The sequence below is a fragment of the Alligator sinensis genome, unplaced genomic scaffold (genome assembly GCF_000455745.1).
Source record: "Alligator sinensis unplaced genomic scaffold, ASM45574v1 scaffold1291_1, whole genome shotgun sequence".
Taxonomy (NCBI): Eukaryota; Metazoa; Chordata; order Crocodylia; family Alligatoridae; genus Alligator; species Alligator sinensis.
Genome location: NW_005842219.1, coordinates 1123828 through 1143306, shown reverse-complemented (window position 1 = coordinate 1143306; position 19479 = coordinate 1123828).

Sequence of the window (19479 nt, the reverse complement as noted above, 5' to 3'; positions counted from 1 at the left end):
TGATGCCTGTCTGCAAGGTGTGGAGAATAAGGCCTTGCAGAGCAAGTCAACACCCTCTAAAGCAGGGGTGGCAATTTTTTTCGGCTGGAGGGCTGCTTAATAACCTCTGGCAAGCAGTTGAGGGCTGCAAGGGTAGCCCCAGCCCTTAACAGGTGACCTGTCCCTTGATTGTCATCTTGGGACAGGGAATTGCGCCTCTAAGCTCTGTCCTTTGTCATCGTAAGAGCTCCCCCTCCCCACTTTGCCCCTGGAAGTACTGCTTTTGGGAGGGGGTTGCCATCTTGGAACTGGAAAAACAAAACAAATCATATACTAAAAATTAAACATCTACTATAACATATTTTAATGTTATTTCAAAAAATATTTTTGTCCTGATTTACATGTTTGCATAGTGCATATAGAGATGATTGCATAATAGCCCAAAATAAAGTCTTACTCTTGTATATTGTGTGTGGGTGTTGTGGGGCAGGGGTGGGTGTGGGGGATGTATGGGATTTGTGGGGAAGTGTTTGGGGTTTGTGGGGCCGTGTATGTGGGGCTTATGAAGGGGTGTGGGTGTGGGGGGTTGTGAAAGGGTTTCGGGGGGGGTGTGGGAGTGTGTGTGGAGTTTGTGGGTGGGTTTGGGCCCTGCCACACTCCCCACCCTTAATGGCGCACAGCCCCCATTGTTGCTGGCAGCAGCAGGTTGAGCCCTCTGGGCGCTTATGGGCCATGGCAGGCAGAGCCCCCCCGGCGGTGCATGGCTCCAGCTGAATCCTGGGAGCTGCACATGCTGGTAGCCCTAAATGAAGGCATGGAGCCAGCCTTGCCTGATTGTGTTAGGGTAACCACCCATCTCATATTGCATGGGACAGTCCTAGAATGGGATCGTCAAGTCCCAGTTCCAGGCTGCATGCCACTAGGACAGCATTTGTCTCAGATTTGCAGCATCATGCAGGGATCTGGGTTTTTCTTTGCAGGTAGGCAGTGTTCCAGCCTGCAAGGGGCTGCTTGGAGCTTCTAGGAGCAGGACATGGGGGAGCCATCTGCACGTGTGCCTGTACACAGGTGTATGTGGCCAGGAAAGAGCTAGATAGTGTGGAGGGCAGCTCCCTGCAGCCAAGTCTATGGATGGTGCATGGGGGCTTGGGGCTGGGGAGTGGGACAGCCACGGGTGGCTTATCTAGGAGGTATGGATAAGGGCAGCTCCATGCTGCTGCACACCCCTCCTCCCCCGGGGAGTTATGGGGAGGCATGTGTCCCCCAGATTTGTGTGCAGGGCAGTGGCAGATGTGGCCTGCTCACTGCAAGCTCAGGGCTCCCTGCCCTGCTGCCTTCCCCCTGGGAGTCCTGCGCTGCTGTGGCAATGCTTCCCTATCCACCTGGCAGCAGCCGGGGCAGTGGCAGCATGGAATTGTGTCCCCTGCTACTGCCAAGTGGGCAGGGGGTGCTTGGCTGGCACAGGGCTCCCAGGGTAAAGGCAGCAGGGCAGGGAGCCTGTATCTGCCCCCTACCCTACTCGGCTCTTCTCCGGCCATGCCACTGGTGGGTGGATGTGGGAGGTGGGCATGTGTCCTGCCTTTACATTTTAAAAAGGTGATCACCCCAGATGGCACACAGCTCCTGCCTGCAGTGCTGTGAACAGCTCTGTGCCACCACGTGCAGCTCCTGGGATTCACCCAGAGCCACGTGCCACTGGGGAGCCTATGAGCACCCCAAGAGCCTGCTATCTGCAGCTGGGGCTGTGTGCCGTGGGGGAGGAGCATGTGGCAGAGGGGCCCATGGCCACCCACACACCCACCACCCCCACCATCCTGCAAGCAGGAGCTCCCCTCCCCACTTACCAGCCAGTCAGTTGTGCACCCTGCCACTCAGTGCATCCACATAAAGCTGGAGTGCTGAGAGCCCCATGGAGGTGGAAGCATGGATCCTACCCAGTCCAGTGGCACGCACCCTCTGAAAGCCCAGTTCCTGCTGGCTTTAAAAGGGTAGCTGCAGGCCAGTAATAATTGGTTTTTGGATGGCCCCCATGGGCTGGGTAGAATGGCCTGGCAGACCAGATCCATCCCACAGGCTGTATTTTGCCGAACCTTGCTCTAAAGGGACTGGCCAGTGATTTGGCCTGCATATTAATGTAGACAAGACAAAAACAATGGTCTTTCATAAGACAGATCTGCAGACTCAAAAGGAAGCAGCAGGAGAGTGGACAATGTGGGCAGCCTTGTCATCACATTAGATTTAGATTGATCTCAGAAACCTGCATGGATAGACAGTCTTGGGCACCATAAACCTGATAGGAAGTGACAGATACCTCCCTAGCCATGAAAATCAGGCTGCTCAAGACCATGCATGTTCTGGATCCTGCTCTCTGACCCTGGATTGTGAGAAGACTGATGCACAAGGACTGCTGGCCTCCGAAAGGAGATGTTCCAAACAGTTGCTTGTGGCCAGGTGGTGAACGCACGTCAGAAAGAAGACAATGAGAAAAAAGATTTTGAGCAACAGAGATGGTTGTTGATGTGGCAATTAAGAGAAACCTCCAGCTGTTCGGCTGCGTTTGCTCAGTGCAGGACATTACACCTGCTAATGTTATATTCGCTGTGGTAGGGACTGGCAGACCATGAGGGGAATGGGTAAATGGCATAACGGTGATATAGCAGGTGTCTGGAAAAATTATAGGCTGACGTGCACGACAGAATGTAACACACAACTGGCCCCCGTGGTTATTAAACAGATGTAAGGAATGAATGAGGTGAAGGAGGGAATTATGTGGTCCCAATCTCAGTGCTTCCAAAACCCTGTAATTACTCCAGACTGAGAAGTGCTGCCATTCTCTGTTCATTTCAGTTTCTTCTGTGGGCACCACCACTATAGATATCGTCAACAGTGTCTGAAACAAAGGTGGCTGAACATACCAATTTACTTTGCACAAAATCAGACTGATGATTTCTACATGGGCCATATTGTGGCCTTTACATTTCCCCTGTTGCAAACATTTTGCAAGACTGAAAGATAGGCTTTGAAACATGGGTGACCAGTGCTTCCTTAGTCGGGGGGGGGATGCCCCCCTTCCCCCCACCAGTGACCAGTAAACAACCGGAAAATGAAATATGGGAAATGCCTTTCTTTTTGTTTTTCTACAAATGCCTAACTTTACCCTTTGGGCTAAGTTGTCCTCAGTGACCATGAACCTCTGTTCTTTTCAACATGAGCCAGCAGCATTACACTCTTGTCATTGATTTTTGTGTCTCTCTATACTAATTAGATATGTTACTGCTAATCTTTTGTAGTCACCGTGGAAAGTAGGTGGAGAGCTGGTGGTGATACTCAAGGGTTCAATATTGAATTAAAAAAAAAGGCAACATTATCACTTCTGGGACAATGCACACGCACAAGAAGCAGATGTTGTTGTAATGTTTAAATCAATAAAGCTGCCTTGGCTTTTGTTTTTACTTCAGTATCAATGGGATTTATAAAAACTCTCATCCTTCCTTCTCATGTTTGCCATAGAAAGAGCTGATTGATTTCTCTGGGAGAAACTGGGAAAAAGGAAGTAAAACCCCCAAATAATATTGATGTCTTCAAATCTCAGCTGGATGCCTTCCTGGAAGGTGTCTGCTAGCTAAACACAAGTGGCTGGGCTCAGTACAGGAGAGCGGGGTGAAATTTGCTGAAGGAGGTCAGAGCAAATGATCTTAACAGGCCCTTCTAGTCCCGATCTATGACACATCCTGGCAGCGTTCCTTTGAAGCTGAAGATAGCACTCACCATTAAAAAGAGTAGGGGGCAGGAAGTGAGAAATGGGGTTGGACAAAACCTCTTAATTTCTCCATCATTATGTATGATTGTAAACTGTCACTATGGAACCACCTGCCATGCACAAATATAGAAGGAAGATGAGCATCTGTACTGAGGAGCTCCAGAATAGTTGGAAAGAAAATAGCTGTTCTTCATACAAGGGGCTATAACGATTAGAAGTCTCAAATGATTGAGATTAATAAACCCTGATATGTAAAAGGAAAAGATCCTTTATTACTGGTCCATCGAGGCAGCCCGTAACTTTTTTTGATTTCCAAGCTCTTATCAGAAATTGAAGTGACGTATGGAATTAAAGTTGAAATATACAGCCTTGTGGAATATTTTGTCAGTAGGGAAAAAAATCACAAATGATGAAGCTGCTGAATATTTGGCATCGATAACAGCACCATCTTGCGAGCACTGGCAAAAGCCATTACTGCCCATATTTCAGCATTGTCTCACTGAAGAATTTTGTATAACTAAACTTTTTCCCTATTCCAAATATGGATTGGTCTCTTACGGAGAGTGCATTAAACGGAATAGTATTCAAATAAGCAGTATTATTGCTTGGCTACTGTGGAAGCTAATTCTCTAGAAGTTAGGGTAAAATCATCCTGTTGCAGAGTGAAGCTCTTGCACGTACCAGATTTTGCAGGATGTTTCACATTTTTGTTGAATTAAAGGAACTGTTCTACTGCGTCACTGAGAGAGAGATTCTCCTCTTCCAAATCTACTGCCCCAAGCCAAAAATGAAATGCACTGAGCTGGGAGCCAGTAGACATTGAGTCTTCATCTGCTTTCTCTTTACTTTTGTTTAGATTTCTGTGCATTTGGAACTGTTAGTATTCAACAAGGTTTCATGCCCTCCCCTAGGATACAGTCAACTATGATTTCTCTTATTCAGAAAGGAATTAACTTGTGAGGTTGTGAGAGGCCACTTCCAGTACAGCTGGGAATAACATTTGCATTGGTAATGGTGCAGATCCAAGCTGCATTCACTCAGCCATGCTGCAGCTCAGAATGAATGTGCAAAGCAATGGCTTGGCAACTGTGCTGTCTGTAGCTTCTGCTCTAATGTAGACCTTGCTTCCCTCCCGAAGCTGGGAAAAAATCCCAGGGCTTTCTTCTCTCCAGTAATCATTGTCTGTCTTGCCAAACACTGACAGAGCTCGTGTAGGCTAGGGACAGAAATTACACGTACGCTGTGTGATGGGCTAGCTGGCAGTGACTTAGCCCAGGGGTTTTGAAGGGGTAAAAGATGATTGGAGGACTTGGGATTCCCTTTCCTCACCAATCTGGTAATGATTTGGCCCAGGGGTTTTGAAAGGGCAAAAGATGATTGGAGGACTTGGGATTCCCTTTCCTCACCAATCAGGCCCCAGAGACTCACCCTCTGTGTCCCCTGATTGGCCCCTTGGGTCACCTGGAGGGGGATAAAAGGGGCAGCGCGGCTGACTCAGGGGAGACCAGTGAGGGACCGCAAGGAAGGAGCTTCAAGGAGCTGGCAAGAGCTGGGCCGGAGCAGTTGCTCCAGAAGAGCCTGAAGGAGTGGGACCCTCAGCAGTGCGGCGTGCGGCCAGCAGCAGAGGCTCCCCGCTGGGCTCCAGGATCCCCTACGAGAGGCTGCGGCCAGCAGGAGAGGCTCCCCAGCTCCAGCAAGGATCTGAGCAGCGACCTGAGAGGTTCCCAGCTCTGCTTCCAGGTCCTCCAATAAGAGGCCAGGCAGCTTGACATGAGGCTGGGGCTCCTGGAAGGCCAAGACCCCTAGCAGCTCGGCACAGCACCAGCACTGTGCTGGGAGAGTTTCTGCCTACCACGTGGGAGATCTGAGGTCAAGTCCCAGCTGGGGTGAGTGAACTAACAGGGAGGAAATTCTTGTTGCAGTGGAAAGGGGTTATTGTGTTTTTCCCCTTTCTCCCCGCTCCAGGTACCTAGGCCCTCTATTCCTTGTTATTTGACATTTTGTATTTTAGTGTCTTTTATATTTCCCCAACCAGTATTGTTTGTTCTGCTGTTTGCGTTTTATATTTTGTTAACCCTGTCTTTTGTCAACTGGATGATTGTAAGTGTCTGACCTTTGTTGAATTCTGCCACCTCGGGCCATTGTAGTGTCCCCTTTACCCCCTGGTTTATACTGGTTATGTTCCCAGTGCTGTTCTCTCATTAAAAGGTATATGGTTAAGTCCCCATTGGTGGTCTGGCTCTGCTCCATAGGGGGAGGAGAGTCCCTACATCTCCCACAGTGCTTGTGCACCTGCTCTGATCCCTTCAAATAGAGAGGGGGTACCTCTTGGAGTACCGCCCGGGTTGCAACTGGTATAAATGATTGGAAACTGGTTCAAATCTGTAACGCAGTGGAAGTTCAGTGCACATAACCTGCTTTCAAAATGGCCAAAACTGGTTTAAGATAAACCTGGATGGACGAGCCAACAACGTGCCCTTGTTGCAAAGAAGGCTAGCAGCATCCTGGTCTGCATTAGTAGCAGTGTTGCCAGCAGATCAGGGGAAGTGATTCTTCCCCGATATTCGGCATTGGTGAAGCCACATCTGGAGTATTGTATCTAGTTTTAGGACCCCCACTACAGAAAAGAGACACATTGAATGGTAAGGGGGCTGGGGGACATGACTTCTAAGGAGAGGATGAAGGAACTGGGTTGATTTAGTCTGGAGGAGAGAAGACTGAGGGAGGATTTAATAGCAGCCTTCAACTACCTGAAGTGGGGTCTGAAAGAGGATGGAGCTGGACTGTTCTCAGTGGTGGCAGATGACAGAACAAGGAGAAATGGTCTCAAGCTGCACCCAGCAAGGGAAATTTAGGTTAGATATTAGGAAACGCTTTCTCACTAGGAGGGTAGTAATATATTGGAACAGGTTACCCAGAGAGGTTGTGGAATCTCCATCCTTGGAAGTTTTTAAGACCCAGCTAGAGAAAGCCTTGGCTGGGATGATTTAGTTGGGGATGGTCCTGCTTTGAGCAGGATGTTGGACTAGATGACCCCCTGAGGTCTCTTCCAACCCTAATTTTCTATGGTTCTGTGATGTAGTATCCAACTTAACTGATTTAGGTTAAATTGGTTTATTTAACGTCTGTTCCAGATCCCCTCCAGATTCAACTTTAACTGACAGTCCCCCAGCATTCTAAGATACTTTACACCTCTCCTGCACAGAAGGGAATTGGTGAGGTTTTATTCACCAAGGCACCCCCGGGGGTTACAAGACATAATGGCCACAAGCTAGCAGAGAGCAGATTTAGACTGGACATTAGGAAGAACTTCTTCACAGTTAGAGTGGCCAAGGTCTGGAATGGGCTCCCAAGGGAGGTGGTGCTCTCCCCTACCCTGAGGGTCTTCAAGAGCAAAGGTTGGATATGCATCTAGCTGGGGTCATCTAAACCCAGCCCTCTTCCCTGCCTATGCAGGGGGTCGGACTCGATGATCTATTGAGGTCCCTTCTGACCCTAGCATCTATGAATCTATGCAAACCCCACATCACAGGGTGGGCAGGCTAGCCTTGGCTCAAACTGTCTGCTCCAGCCTAGCAGGGATGTGTGCTCTAGCACCCCCTGGCTTCTGGCCTGAGCCACTGCAGGCATGTAGCTGCATTTCTGGAATCAAAAGTGAATGTTTGTTCACTTGCTTATTGGTTCAACCTGTGATGATTGAATAAATTCAGCCTTGGGCTTTTTGACTGTTTGTACATAGCTGTTAAGTCCCCCTGTAGTGACTGAGGGACTACAAGTGCGACAGGGATGCTAAAAGAGATGGCTGGGGTAAAGAGCTATACTTTTAGTTATAGGGTGCATCCCCATAAGCATGCATGTGCAGTTTGTGGTGCTGCAAACCACATGCACTGCACAGGCACAGGTCTGGAGCACACGTTTTTTTGATACCGGGAGATCCATGTGCAGAGAAAAGCTGGATGACACGTGGCTGCAATGTGCTGCCTGAAACTGGAGCCTGGCTGGCCAGAGCCATACTCTGGCTGCTGGACAGGCTCCACGTACCTAGATGGCCACCACTGCATCTCTGGGAGGCTCCTAGGACTCCAGGTAAGGCTGCTGGGACTAGCCCAGGTGCTGGCCCCTACCTCCCCTACCCCACTCAGGGCAATCTTGCAATCACGACGCAGGTGGTCTGGTCGTCGGAACAACCACACGAGTTGTTCCAGCTGGCGGGGCCCAAGCCAGTCAATCCGTCCGCAATTCAAAGCCGGCGGGGAAAGGGGTACGTCGGGGTTGCGCTCGGTGACGGGAAGAAAGATCGATAGGTGATCAGTCTTTCGATCGGCAGCCGCAAGTCAGATAACTTCAGAGGCACTCTGCAGCGTGCCCAAAGCTCTTCGACTTGGGCGGAAGTCGCGCGGAATTTTAAACGGCCAGCGAGCCAATTACTAGCCGCCACGTGTGAATAATTTAGCGCTGGCGAATAGCGGGGCACTAATTTGCATCCGAATAGCGGGAACTCTTTGCACCGTGCATTTCTGTGCTGCAAAGAAGAAATGCATCCTGCAAAGGAAACTGTAAATTGGCGGGAACGCTCTCCTATATGCGGGTTCTCAATTGCAGCAGAACACTCTGCCGTGCAAAGGAGCTCTCATGTGGCCAGGAAATTCCATAGTGCCGAGGCACAAAAATCACTGGGTTGTGACACCAGGGACAACTAGCAGTGGCACAAATATGTGCCGCTACTATTTGCGCCCAGAGAAATGCATATTCCCGCTCATGGGGACATGCCCATAGAGTACAGAATTGTCTATATCACAACGGTCTGTTCTGCTCATCTGCAAAGACAAGGTTGCAATCCTGGTTGTGCCCAATATGGAGCATATTCCTTGTTTCCTCTGATGCAATGTTTCTCTCCAGTTTTTCTTGAAAATCACATTTTTTGGAAAATTCATAGTGAGAAAGCATCCTTAAAAACAGCTTTACAATCTTTTTTATTTATTTATTTTTAGAAAACCCACTAGTATAACACACCAGTTAAGCACAACAAACCACAGGCATCCCACATTTTGGTTATGTATTGCACAATCTGATTGATTGTGTCACATGCGTGCATGTTAAGAAGTATGAGGGGGGAGGGTTAAAACAACTCCCAGCCCTTGAAATAGAGGTCTCCTGGGGAGAAGGGGAAAGGCTTGGAAGGTGGCACAGGGGAGCGGTAATGAGCAAAGTAATGGAAAGCAAACTACCCTCTTTTTGCATTAGCTCTTGGCACTAATCCTGTGCTCCCAAGGTATAATTTGCTCCCATGTAGCTCATTGTCGTAGTCCACTTTAGCAGCCCCGTCTGCAGCCTACTATTCCATCCGACAAAACCGAGTACTGTCAAGCCCTAATTGCCAGGTTCAGTAATAGCCGCCAACACATATGGGCTTTTAAGATTTCCCCAAATAATGGGTTTGAATTATTGGTGCACTGTAGGCTGCGCCCATTTCCAACATGCAGACAGTTGCAATCTGTGCGCATATTGCTGTATCTCTAAACCTCTTCTTGTCTAATACCACATGGAAGGCAGATTTTCTGAGAACCTTTTAAGGGCTGTGGAGTACTGTAAGTGTCCCTTTTATTCCCCTATGTGATTATTGTAATGCTGCCCTGTCTGTGGTGTTTCTCCCTTTCAACAATATTACCCAGCTTTACGCAGAGCTGATATTGAAAGCACTTTTCAAATGTTCATCCACTGTTTAATCCTTTACCTCTATACCACTCTTCCTGTCTTCTGTCCTGTTCATTGGGCTGTGCCGCGTGCTACCATCGTCTGTCCCAGTCTTTCTTCCCCTGGCAACTCTGCTTTGCATAACTGCATCTGTGAGGGCCTCTCATTCTGTTTTTCTTTCTTGCCTAATGCACTGATGGTTGACTTGGTGTGTGTGAAACCCACCTGGACTACCAGGCTGAGCAACTTACCTTTGTATCTGCTCCTCAGCTGCTAGGCTCATCAAATTGTGTCTGGGACTGGCCAGGAATATTTAATCAAATTCATATCAGTGTGTGCAGGGTTTTTTTCCCCCCTTCAGTATGGAGTTTAAGGAAAATGAGTTATTTTAGCACGAATCTATGCATGTGTTAGCTCCCCTGATGTCTTTTTTGGAGTAGTAGTTTGGGTGCATCATAACCTTATTCCTGATGGGCCAGACTCTTGATCAGATCACCTCTTCCACGATGATGCATTTCAGTGACCCCACTGATGTTGCTAAAGCAATATTTCCTGGGAGTCTCATTACTACTGTACCTCTAGGGAGATGATGTGCAGTCTGTGATCCCAAGAAGGGACAATGATGAGGCCAAATTCCAGCTCCCATGAGATACCAGAGAAACTCAGGCAGATGTGATTTAATGGAGACCTGATTCAAAATGGAGCACATTAGCATTTCTGAAAGGGAAATGTAAAACTCTTACCCCCCCAGAAAAATATTTAACTTCTTGTCCTGGTTTGGCTAAAGGAGAAAACTTGAAATACTATAATTTCTCACACGGCTATAATTAGGACTGAACGAAGAAGTATGGGTGGTGGCAGTAAATTGAAGTGCAGATGTCTTTCTGCTCAGTCTCCAGGCATGTGAGAAAGGGGAAGAAATATGGTCTCGTGGTCACAGGACTCTGAGTCTATAGATGGAGATGCCACTCCTGCCACCGCCACTCCTATACCTCCGTGGCCCTGGGCAATTCATTTAACCTCTGTGCCTCAGCTTCCTAAGGGGGAGGCACATGTGCCTTGCTAATATACTAACTGATCTCTCTCTTCATGGAAATATCACCAGCAATAATGTTGGCAGAGTCCTAAGAAGATGTGGTCCACAGAAACCTGGGAACCTCCTGGGTATATTTGAGAAATGTAATCAGTGTGTCATTTTCTCTGACCTTTATTATACCCGAACTGCACCCCTGTTAAATAAAGTCCAGCTGCCTCTGTCATATGAACTTGTTATTACCTGGATTAAATCTGTCTAGACATTTCACCTAGCTTGTTATGGATTGATTCAGAGCAAAATTGCTATTCAATTACTGACTATAAAAATTGCTCGTAAAAAGGCCCCTGTATGATAGCTTTGTTGCATACCTCTATTTATGGCTATCTAGCTAATATTTTCCCCATCTTCTGATCAAAGCTCTATTTACTTGATTGCTGCAAAGCTCCAGGAGCGAGATGATTTTTCCAGGTTGAAATGACTTGTTGAATCTGTTCTGGTCTCTGACACTTTTCTTTTTGCTTCTTAATCCAAAACTGGGGTTCTAAACATATGCATAGGATTAAAATCTAATCCAATTGGGCCTATACAAGCTAATTAACTAGTGATTTATGAAAACACGGATGCATTATTGAGGGTGGTACAGAGAGTATGCTGTATGTTCTTACATGCAGCACAACCCATAATAAAACATGAACCTTATTTTTTGAAAGGCAGAAAGAAGATGCGTCCTTGAGAGCCTTTTCTGGGAGAAGGGGCTGAAAGACAGAGTATCTAGACTTAGCAGCTAGACAGCCCTGAATACAGCAGGTGCAGCTTTACTTACCTGTTCCCCTGGCAGAAGTTGAAGTAGCAGAAGTTGTTGTTACTGTATTTCCTCAATTATAATGCACACCCCAATTTTCAGCAGCTGAATTTTAGAAAAAAAAAGTTGTGCATTATATGTGAAAATAGTCAGTAGGTGTGATGAGATACAATGGCAAAAGGTGGGATGGAAGGAAGTCAGGGTGACAGTAAGGCACATGTGAAACTAGTCAAGACCTGACCAACTAGTAGCATCTTTGTTGGTTATTATTTGTGTTTCTATTTAGTTTGACTACAGTCCAAGGAGATTCTTAGAGTGTTTTCTGACTCAAGTGCATATATATAGAAAATTAAAATAAAGGAGAGAGAGAATTTCCCTGCACCGTGCTTACATTTGTGGATGATAGTGAGGTTAAAAGGATAGCAAGAAAATAGTGAGAAACTGAACTGGAGTGTTTCCTAGAAACTGGAAGACAATGGGAATGGGGAAAGTTAAAGGGAGAATCGTGATCATTAGAAGGTGAAATTCTTAGGTTGCAAAAGAGTTTATGATGACAATGATGAGGCCTCTGAGCTCTAATCGTGGACCTTGACTCTTTTTTGGTAAAGCTGTGTTAGGTGCAGATCACAAAGGTGGCCCCTGGCTCACAAAGCTGGTTGGACAGGAAACAACAATAGGACAGAGACAGACATGGGTAGCGGAGGGAAAATGTGTTGATAGCCATGATAGCCAGTGGTTTCAGCACATCTGTGGCTTGACAGGTGCTCCTCAGTCTCAAATAAGTGCCCAAGAAGAACTGTCTGGCAAAGAAGGCCACAGCATCAAGAAGTTTGTGACCCATGGAGCTTGCACTGGATTAGTGGGCAAGACCATTGGACTCGGTGACCTGAGTTACATCCCCTGTTCTGACTCTGAACTACTCCATGACCTTGGGCAAATCCCTTTGCCTGTTAGCAGATCTTCCCTTTCCCAATCCTGTTTGCTCTGCTATTTAGATGGTAGGTTTTCTGAAGCCTGGGACCATCTCTCAGCAAGTTTTTGTATAGCACAACAGCTATTATTCCACTCAGGACACCTAGTTGCAGCTGTAATAAAAAGAACAATGATGATGCTCCCTGGGGAGCAATCATTCATGGGCGCAGATAGCTTAAGGGGAATTTTGTACCCACTGACTGTGGTTTGCTGTCAGTAATGCATACTCTGGTTCCTCTTATTTTTAAGTTCACAGTGCCGTGTACTCTGTGATATTCCAGGTTTTATTTTTGACACGGAGAAACACAGTATGCTATGCTATGATAATATTCACCGTTGTTCACGAAGGTTGCCATGTGTTATGCTTCAGAGCCAAGCTTGTGATACCTGGGTTATTATATCCAATGTTTCCTGCGCTTCAAGTTTTAATAAACCCCATTCCAAGTAGCCTTTTGTTCCAGGCTGTGTGTGTGTGTAATCTCTTTATTATGCCTGGCCTGGCTTGCTGGGCACATGAATAAACCTGGCGGTGTGTCATGATGACTGCTTGTATCGCCTGACAATAATTGGAACAGAGTTAAATAAAATCAGTGTTTTGTCTTCCCTTAGATTGGACTCATCAGCAGATGGGGAATGCTGCCATTCTTTGCTTGGTTTTGGCAAGCACCTGCATGGCTGACAGTCCCCTGCTATGATAGAAAGAGATGGTTGAGTGAGATTCAGGGAAGAACTCCTAATACGTCATTTACTTCTGTCGCACTTGGAAGATGGTTTGATTTGATCATCCTAAATTGCTTTTTTCAATCTTAAAGGAACCTACTTTATTACCCATCTCCTGGTTTGACATCTGCGTAGCCAAATATGAGCATTTGGAATATGCAAACCCAAATCAAAGTATATCGTTCCCTTTGAAGCTTACAGCCTCCTGCTTTCTCTCTTCTTCCCTCCCCTCCCTTTAATATTCAACCTTCTGTAATTGTATCCCTGAAATTTTCCGCCTAATTGGAAGAGTGTTGAAGGAACAAAGCAAATATTTATATTGCACAAATGCCACTCGATGTGATTAGTTAAAAGGAATCTCTTTAAAATTTAATGTGTATATTAAAACACATGCATGCATAGGCCAGTGGAATAAATAGTAAATTTAGATAATTGGAGATGCTTCCAGGCTCCTTAAAGGACATTTTCTGGGATGGCAGTGTGAAATGGTGGGAAGCGGGGCAATATTTTCTCCAAATGGCCGGGCATTCTGCATACATAAAGCAGAGCTACTTTTGTTCCAAGACTCTCTCTCAGGTTTTGATTTTCCAGGTTACTAAACAGTCCTCTTTGGATCTTTATCTCTTAGCATAGCTCATGTCAGGGAAGGCAAGACAAAAAGTAAATAATAGTTGCAGAGCTAGCTCATGGTTTGAACTCTGTGTCCGCAGAAGGGAGCAAGAGCTGTCACCTGTTATCTTGGGCAGGGACTGCTCAGAGCTTGGCTGCTGTGGACATGCTCATTCCCCAGCTGTGGACACTTGGCTTCATGCTTCTGCTAACTCACCAGAATGACTACGATGGCATCGGGGCCTGTTAGATTTTGCTACTGCTGCAGCCATCCCTTCCTCACAAGAAAGTGGGAAGCAGGGAATCGTGAATTGGGTGCGCGCTGGGCTTTCGGGCAGTGACTCCCCACTGCATCAGATGTCACAGTTTAACTCCAGTCGTCTCTGTGCACTGTCGCAGCTGGCTACCCTGACCTCTGTAGTACTTTTAAATTTGTGCACCAGTCTTGCTGCCAAGTACTATGAAACCTCTAGTACTTTTCTTTCCTCACAAGAGGGGTTCCCTAATCACAGATGTTTTGGTGTAATGCTGAGGAACCCCTCCCTGATGCGTTAACGAAGCCTTGCAATTATGAGAGGTGGATGGCATGGCAGGGCAGGTGGGAACATGTAAGCTGTGTCATTGACTGGGACTTGAATGCTGGGTCCTGAACACCTTGAGGGAACTGGTATCTGCCAGGCTGACCGGAGAGAGAGAGAAAATGGCTTTGGGAGAGAGAAGTGATTTCATTTCTGTTTTGCTCCTCTTACTTACGCTCAATCATACTTTTCAGGAGTTTGAGAAGTGCACATCTAGAGATCATGATCAAACATTTCTTTCCCCCCCCGCAGTTTGATTTTTCCCTCTATTTTCAGTAAAAGTTGGTTCTGTGAGATTACCATTGTACAGGAGATTGCATACGGGCATCCCTAGACAGGAAAGGACCCTTCACTTCTATGAATTATGAAGGTTTTCTGGAACCTACAAATGCCTGCACACTAGTCGCAGTCGAGGATCCCGAACAGAAGATGATTTTCGCATGGACTGGTGCTGCTATTAGGCTGTGGCAGGCAAACACAAAGGGAAAGGGCAAAAGAGGAAATGAGAGCTGGCAGACTTATTGGTCAGACCAGACAAAGCCCCAAATCCTGGGATATAATTTAGACCTCAGCATAAATTTACTCTTTAGATGAAACTATCACCAAATGTTATAGGACCTCAGTAGAGCTGAATAATCAGATGCTAGTATGTTAGATATGTTCATGGTGTGTTTGCATTTCAAGGAGACTGAAGATTAGTTTTGGAAAAAACCCCAAGCCAGTAGTTAATTGGGTTTGGCTTCCATTTTATACGAACCACCGAAGGCCTGGGTTGGATGGAAGAGGGAGGAGAAAAGATGGGACAGGTATTGGGTGAGATTTTAAGTGTTAACAAGTCATAGGCAAGCTGGTATGGTTTCATTTTTGCAAAACTTCACCAATTATTTTTTGACTGTGAAACACCAGAAGGAGGGCAAATTCAGATCTGAGCTATTTTTCATGCCACCAAAGTTTAGAAGAAACGAGAGAGGGGACAATACCTAGTTAGGCACAGTTGTGCGTGTGTGTAATCTGAGCTTCGCAATACTAATATGCACACACACAGCTGAAAAAGTAGGAACTGGCCTCAATATACCACAGCAATAAATACTCAAAGCTTGTACCTGGCTCCTATGACCCTGTCCCTCAAACACTTCTGTAAGACTTCATAAGTAAATCTGCACAGTTGTTTAAATGTTTGCATAATTGATTTCTAATGTGTTTGCATCATTCTGTTTCCAATTACCATTTCCCAAGCATAGAACATGCTTATGTTGCTGTCTTGTCTAAGCAAGGAACATACCTGGGGCGGTTGTGTTTCTCCAGGAAGACGAGCAGTGTCCTTCCCAATGGACCAGAGTCCCCGGCAATCTCCAAGCTGCACAATACACTCTGAAGCAGAAATCCCAGAGTCAAGATTCTCCATACCTTCTCATCAGTCACTTTGAAAAGATAATAACATTGAATCAACAATATTGAATGTGATTTGGTGTTATGGCTGAGAAAGTCACTGTAAATGTCTGAGTTAAAAGAATACCTTAGCAAAATCCCTGGAGTGAGAGAGAAGGTTCAAGGAGCCACATAATGTGTTTGTAACCAGTGTTTTTTTTTTCCCTGTGATCCTCTTTTAATGTAGCCTTGGGAACTGCTGAACAGCACAGCATTCTTCCACTTTGCTTTAAGTGTTAAAGCACTTCTTCTCTCTCTCTCTCTTTTTTTTTTAAAGCTAAATCTAAAGGAAACTTGTTCATAAATTGATGTACAGTCATAAGTAAAAACCCATTAAACAGGCATACTACTGGAAGAAAGGTCTACTTTGAACAGTATTTCCATTCTGGATACAAAGCATTTCAGCTCAGCTAGAAATGGAAGGCTTTGGAGGAGTTTGAGCAAATAGTTGAAAATGCTAACATTTCCTCTGTCCACTTGAACAATGTGTTATCATCAAGAAGGGTGTTGAGAGGCCCCACTGTTTGAAGCAAGGTAACAGCTTTGATTCAGCAAAGCCTTCTGTGTAACTATAAATATCTGTATTTACATTAATTCTTATTCTGTATTCAAATACAAATGTCTGGGTATTTGCAAAATGGCGATGGCACTTGAGATTGCCTTCTTTCTGATTATACGATTCTGTTGTGTCCTGGGGAAACTGATTCTTAGTACCACAGGCGTGTGCATTTAGGGGTTACAGAAGTGCTCCCGTGGCACTTAACAGTGGCTTTGAAGGCAAAGCAGTTTTACAGATTAGCACTCCTAGCTTTGGGCGCCAAGGTCTAATCATATTTTTCAGTAACGTTTCTAAATGGTGTTGTATTTAGTCCAATTTCAGGTTTAAATCTGACTCATCTTGAGCCTCTGTAATCTCTTTCTTTATTTGGACTTGTCATCTTTTGTCCCTAGATATGCACTAGATAAAACCTAGATATATTCAGCCAAAATTTACTCAGGTTCCTGATTTCATGTAGGTTACTAAAGATGAGTATATTTTACTACATTACACTGCAGCTGTTGAGTACTGCATGACTTCATGGGAGACCATAGTACAAGGAGGCAGAAAATCATAGAATGGGAAGGGCCTTAAACATTATCTAGTTCAACCCCCGTGCACAGATGGAAACAGGCTATGAGACAAATAGCTATCAAACCTCCTCTCAAAAACTTCCTGTGAAGGTGATAGCACAATTTCCAGAGGCAGCTTTTCCCGCTGCCTTGCTCTTCTTTCAGTTAGGAAGTTTTTTCTTGAGCTATAATCTAAATCTGCTTTGCTGCAGTTTATACCCATTGCCTTGGGTCCTGCTTTCTGTGATAAGGGAGAATAGTTGTCCTCCCTTTTCTTCATGGCATCCTTTCAAATATTTGAACGCTCTTATCTTGTTTCTCCTTACGCTCCTTTTTCCTGACTGCATGTATCTTGTTCTCTCAACTCTTCCTCGCGCTGCTTGCGTTCCAACCCCTTTTTCATCTTTCTTGCTCACCTTTGGCTCCTCTCCAGTTTCTGTACATCCTTCTTAAAATGGATGTAGAGAACAATAGCAGAAATGTTCAGATCTAAGACACTGTCATTCACATGTGTATATATGTGTACTGATGTCCATTTCTTCCTTCTCTGATTGAGACAGAAATTATTTGCGCCATGTTGTAAAGGCCATTGTTTATTGGAGCAATTATTTTTCCACAGCTATGGTTTAAAAAAAAAAAAAAAAGTGGTGTAGGCAGTAGGAGGCTTTTTATTGATTTCAGTGCTATCCAATGTTTTGCATTGACAGAGCAGAAAATACAATAAGGGAGGTAAGAGTGGTAAATCATAGAGATGGCTTTGTAATTGCTTAGCCGTATTGTAAGGATTGGTGGCCCGATCTAATGCATTCTTAATCTTTCATTACAATATACGGATGCTGCTCAGTTAAATGGATTTCAGCTAAAGTAGCATTCTCTAATTAGACAATAATATTGGAGAAATTGACCATTATCTCGTAGTTATTGAATTTTCAGGCAGCCTATATCAGCACATGCTCTTACCGGTTGGTCTTTAAACATGGAAATAATGTACCTAGAGATTATTGTTCAAAACTATTTTCAATAGTCTAATAGCTTTTTAATTTTTTTAAATAGCTTATATTCATCAGCTGGAGCACAGGGTAATCAGATTGACTCAATCAGCACAGTTGTTTGGTCCCTCTTAGCTAATTACAGGTTGTATTCAGATATTAAACTGGTGGGGAAGCTATGATTTCTTTGTTGATAATCTCATAAACAGCCGCTTATGTGGTCATTGAGCTAAGGATATGGAATTCTCAAACAGGCAAAAAGTTATCCTAATGTGTATTGAATGCGCCGATGAAAGGATATCTCCTGGTGGTTGGTGGGTGGCTTGAGTGTTTTCTCTAAACTGCAGCATTTAGCATCCACGGAGTACATCTTCCCCTGGGCTGTTATTGTGCAGTAAGATGAGGTATGAATTTACAATGCACTCCTGGATACTCTTAGGTTGGAAACAGATGTTGCCTTTGTGGTGTCATGACAAGCAAACAGACATTTATACCCTTTGCCACACTATGAATGCTGAAAATTTGTAGTGACATGGGTTGTATCAATTTGCACTGCTTTATTGGGGCAGACATCTGCCAGCTTTATGGTGGGAGAGTGAGGGCAGCTCAGAGCTGCCCAGTAGGGCTATGCGAAGCTTCGGTCCCTGATTTGATTCGGTGGCCGAATCTCCGAATCCAAATCGAATCAGAGGACCCTTTAATCTCTCTGAATCGAATCGGAACCCTCCGAATCGATTTGGAGATTTGGACATAGAGACAGTTTTAAGTGCTTTCTCTACTTACCTCTACGCAGTAGGGGCTGTTGAACACTGCAATGCTGGGGTACATGGAGTGTCCCACAGAAGTGCGGGGGGGGGGGGGGGGTCCCCAGTGTGCTCATCAGTAGACTCAGAAGTGAACCAGAAGCACTTGTGATCCTCGTCCGGGGACCGGATGGGGGAGGCCCCCCACGCCTCCCTGGCTTGGTGACTGGTGCTTGCTGGGTGTGGGGGGGCACCCAGAGTCCCCCCTGTGGCCAATCACCGAGGTGGGTGGGGCCCACAGCGCTCCCTGATGGACTGGAAGAACTTCCAGACCACTTCCAGGTTCACTGCCTAGCACCTGGGGGGCCCCCTGCATTCTTGTTGGGGTGCATGAAGCATCCCACATCACAGCATTCACAAGCTGCGCCGGTACCTTGAGGTACGTAGAAAAAGCATTTAAAGCTGTGTCTATGTCCGAATTGCTGATTCTCCAAATTAACACTGAATCTTCAGATTTGGATTCGGCCGAATCAAATCAGGGACCATGATCTGAGTCAATGAATTGAATCGCTGTCCCTGATTTGGGCTGAATCCGAATCAAATAGACCCCGCTTCCCACACCCCTACTGCACAGGCTCTCCAGCTACCCTGGCCAGGTGCTCCCAGTGCTTGAGGGTCCCAATTCTGCATGCCCTGGGAATTCCTATGCAGGACTGTGCCTCTGAAGTCCTAGGAGTGCCCTCCCAGCCGCCTTCTCTTACAGAGACACTCTGATTGTCTGGGGTGCATCTCTGTAAGAGAAACGCATGTCCTGCAAAATCAGGTCCCTGCCTCGTGAAGGACAATGGGCAACATGTGTTTCACTCAACAGATCAACTGTGGTGAGAGACATCCTCGTATAGCTGATCCACTTCATTTGGCAATGTCTGTTTATACCATTTGTGCACAGTCAGTGTCAAGTGGCTTATTCCACTGTCAGTGGTGCTCCACCTATCACAAAGGTATATTCTGAGAGCCTGTCATTTCTGGCCTTCCTCTAGACTCAGCGTTGACATAGCT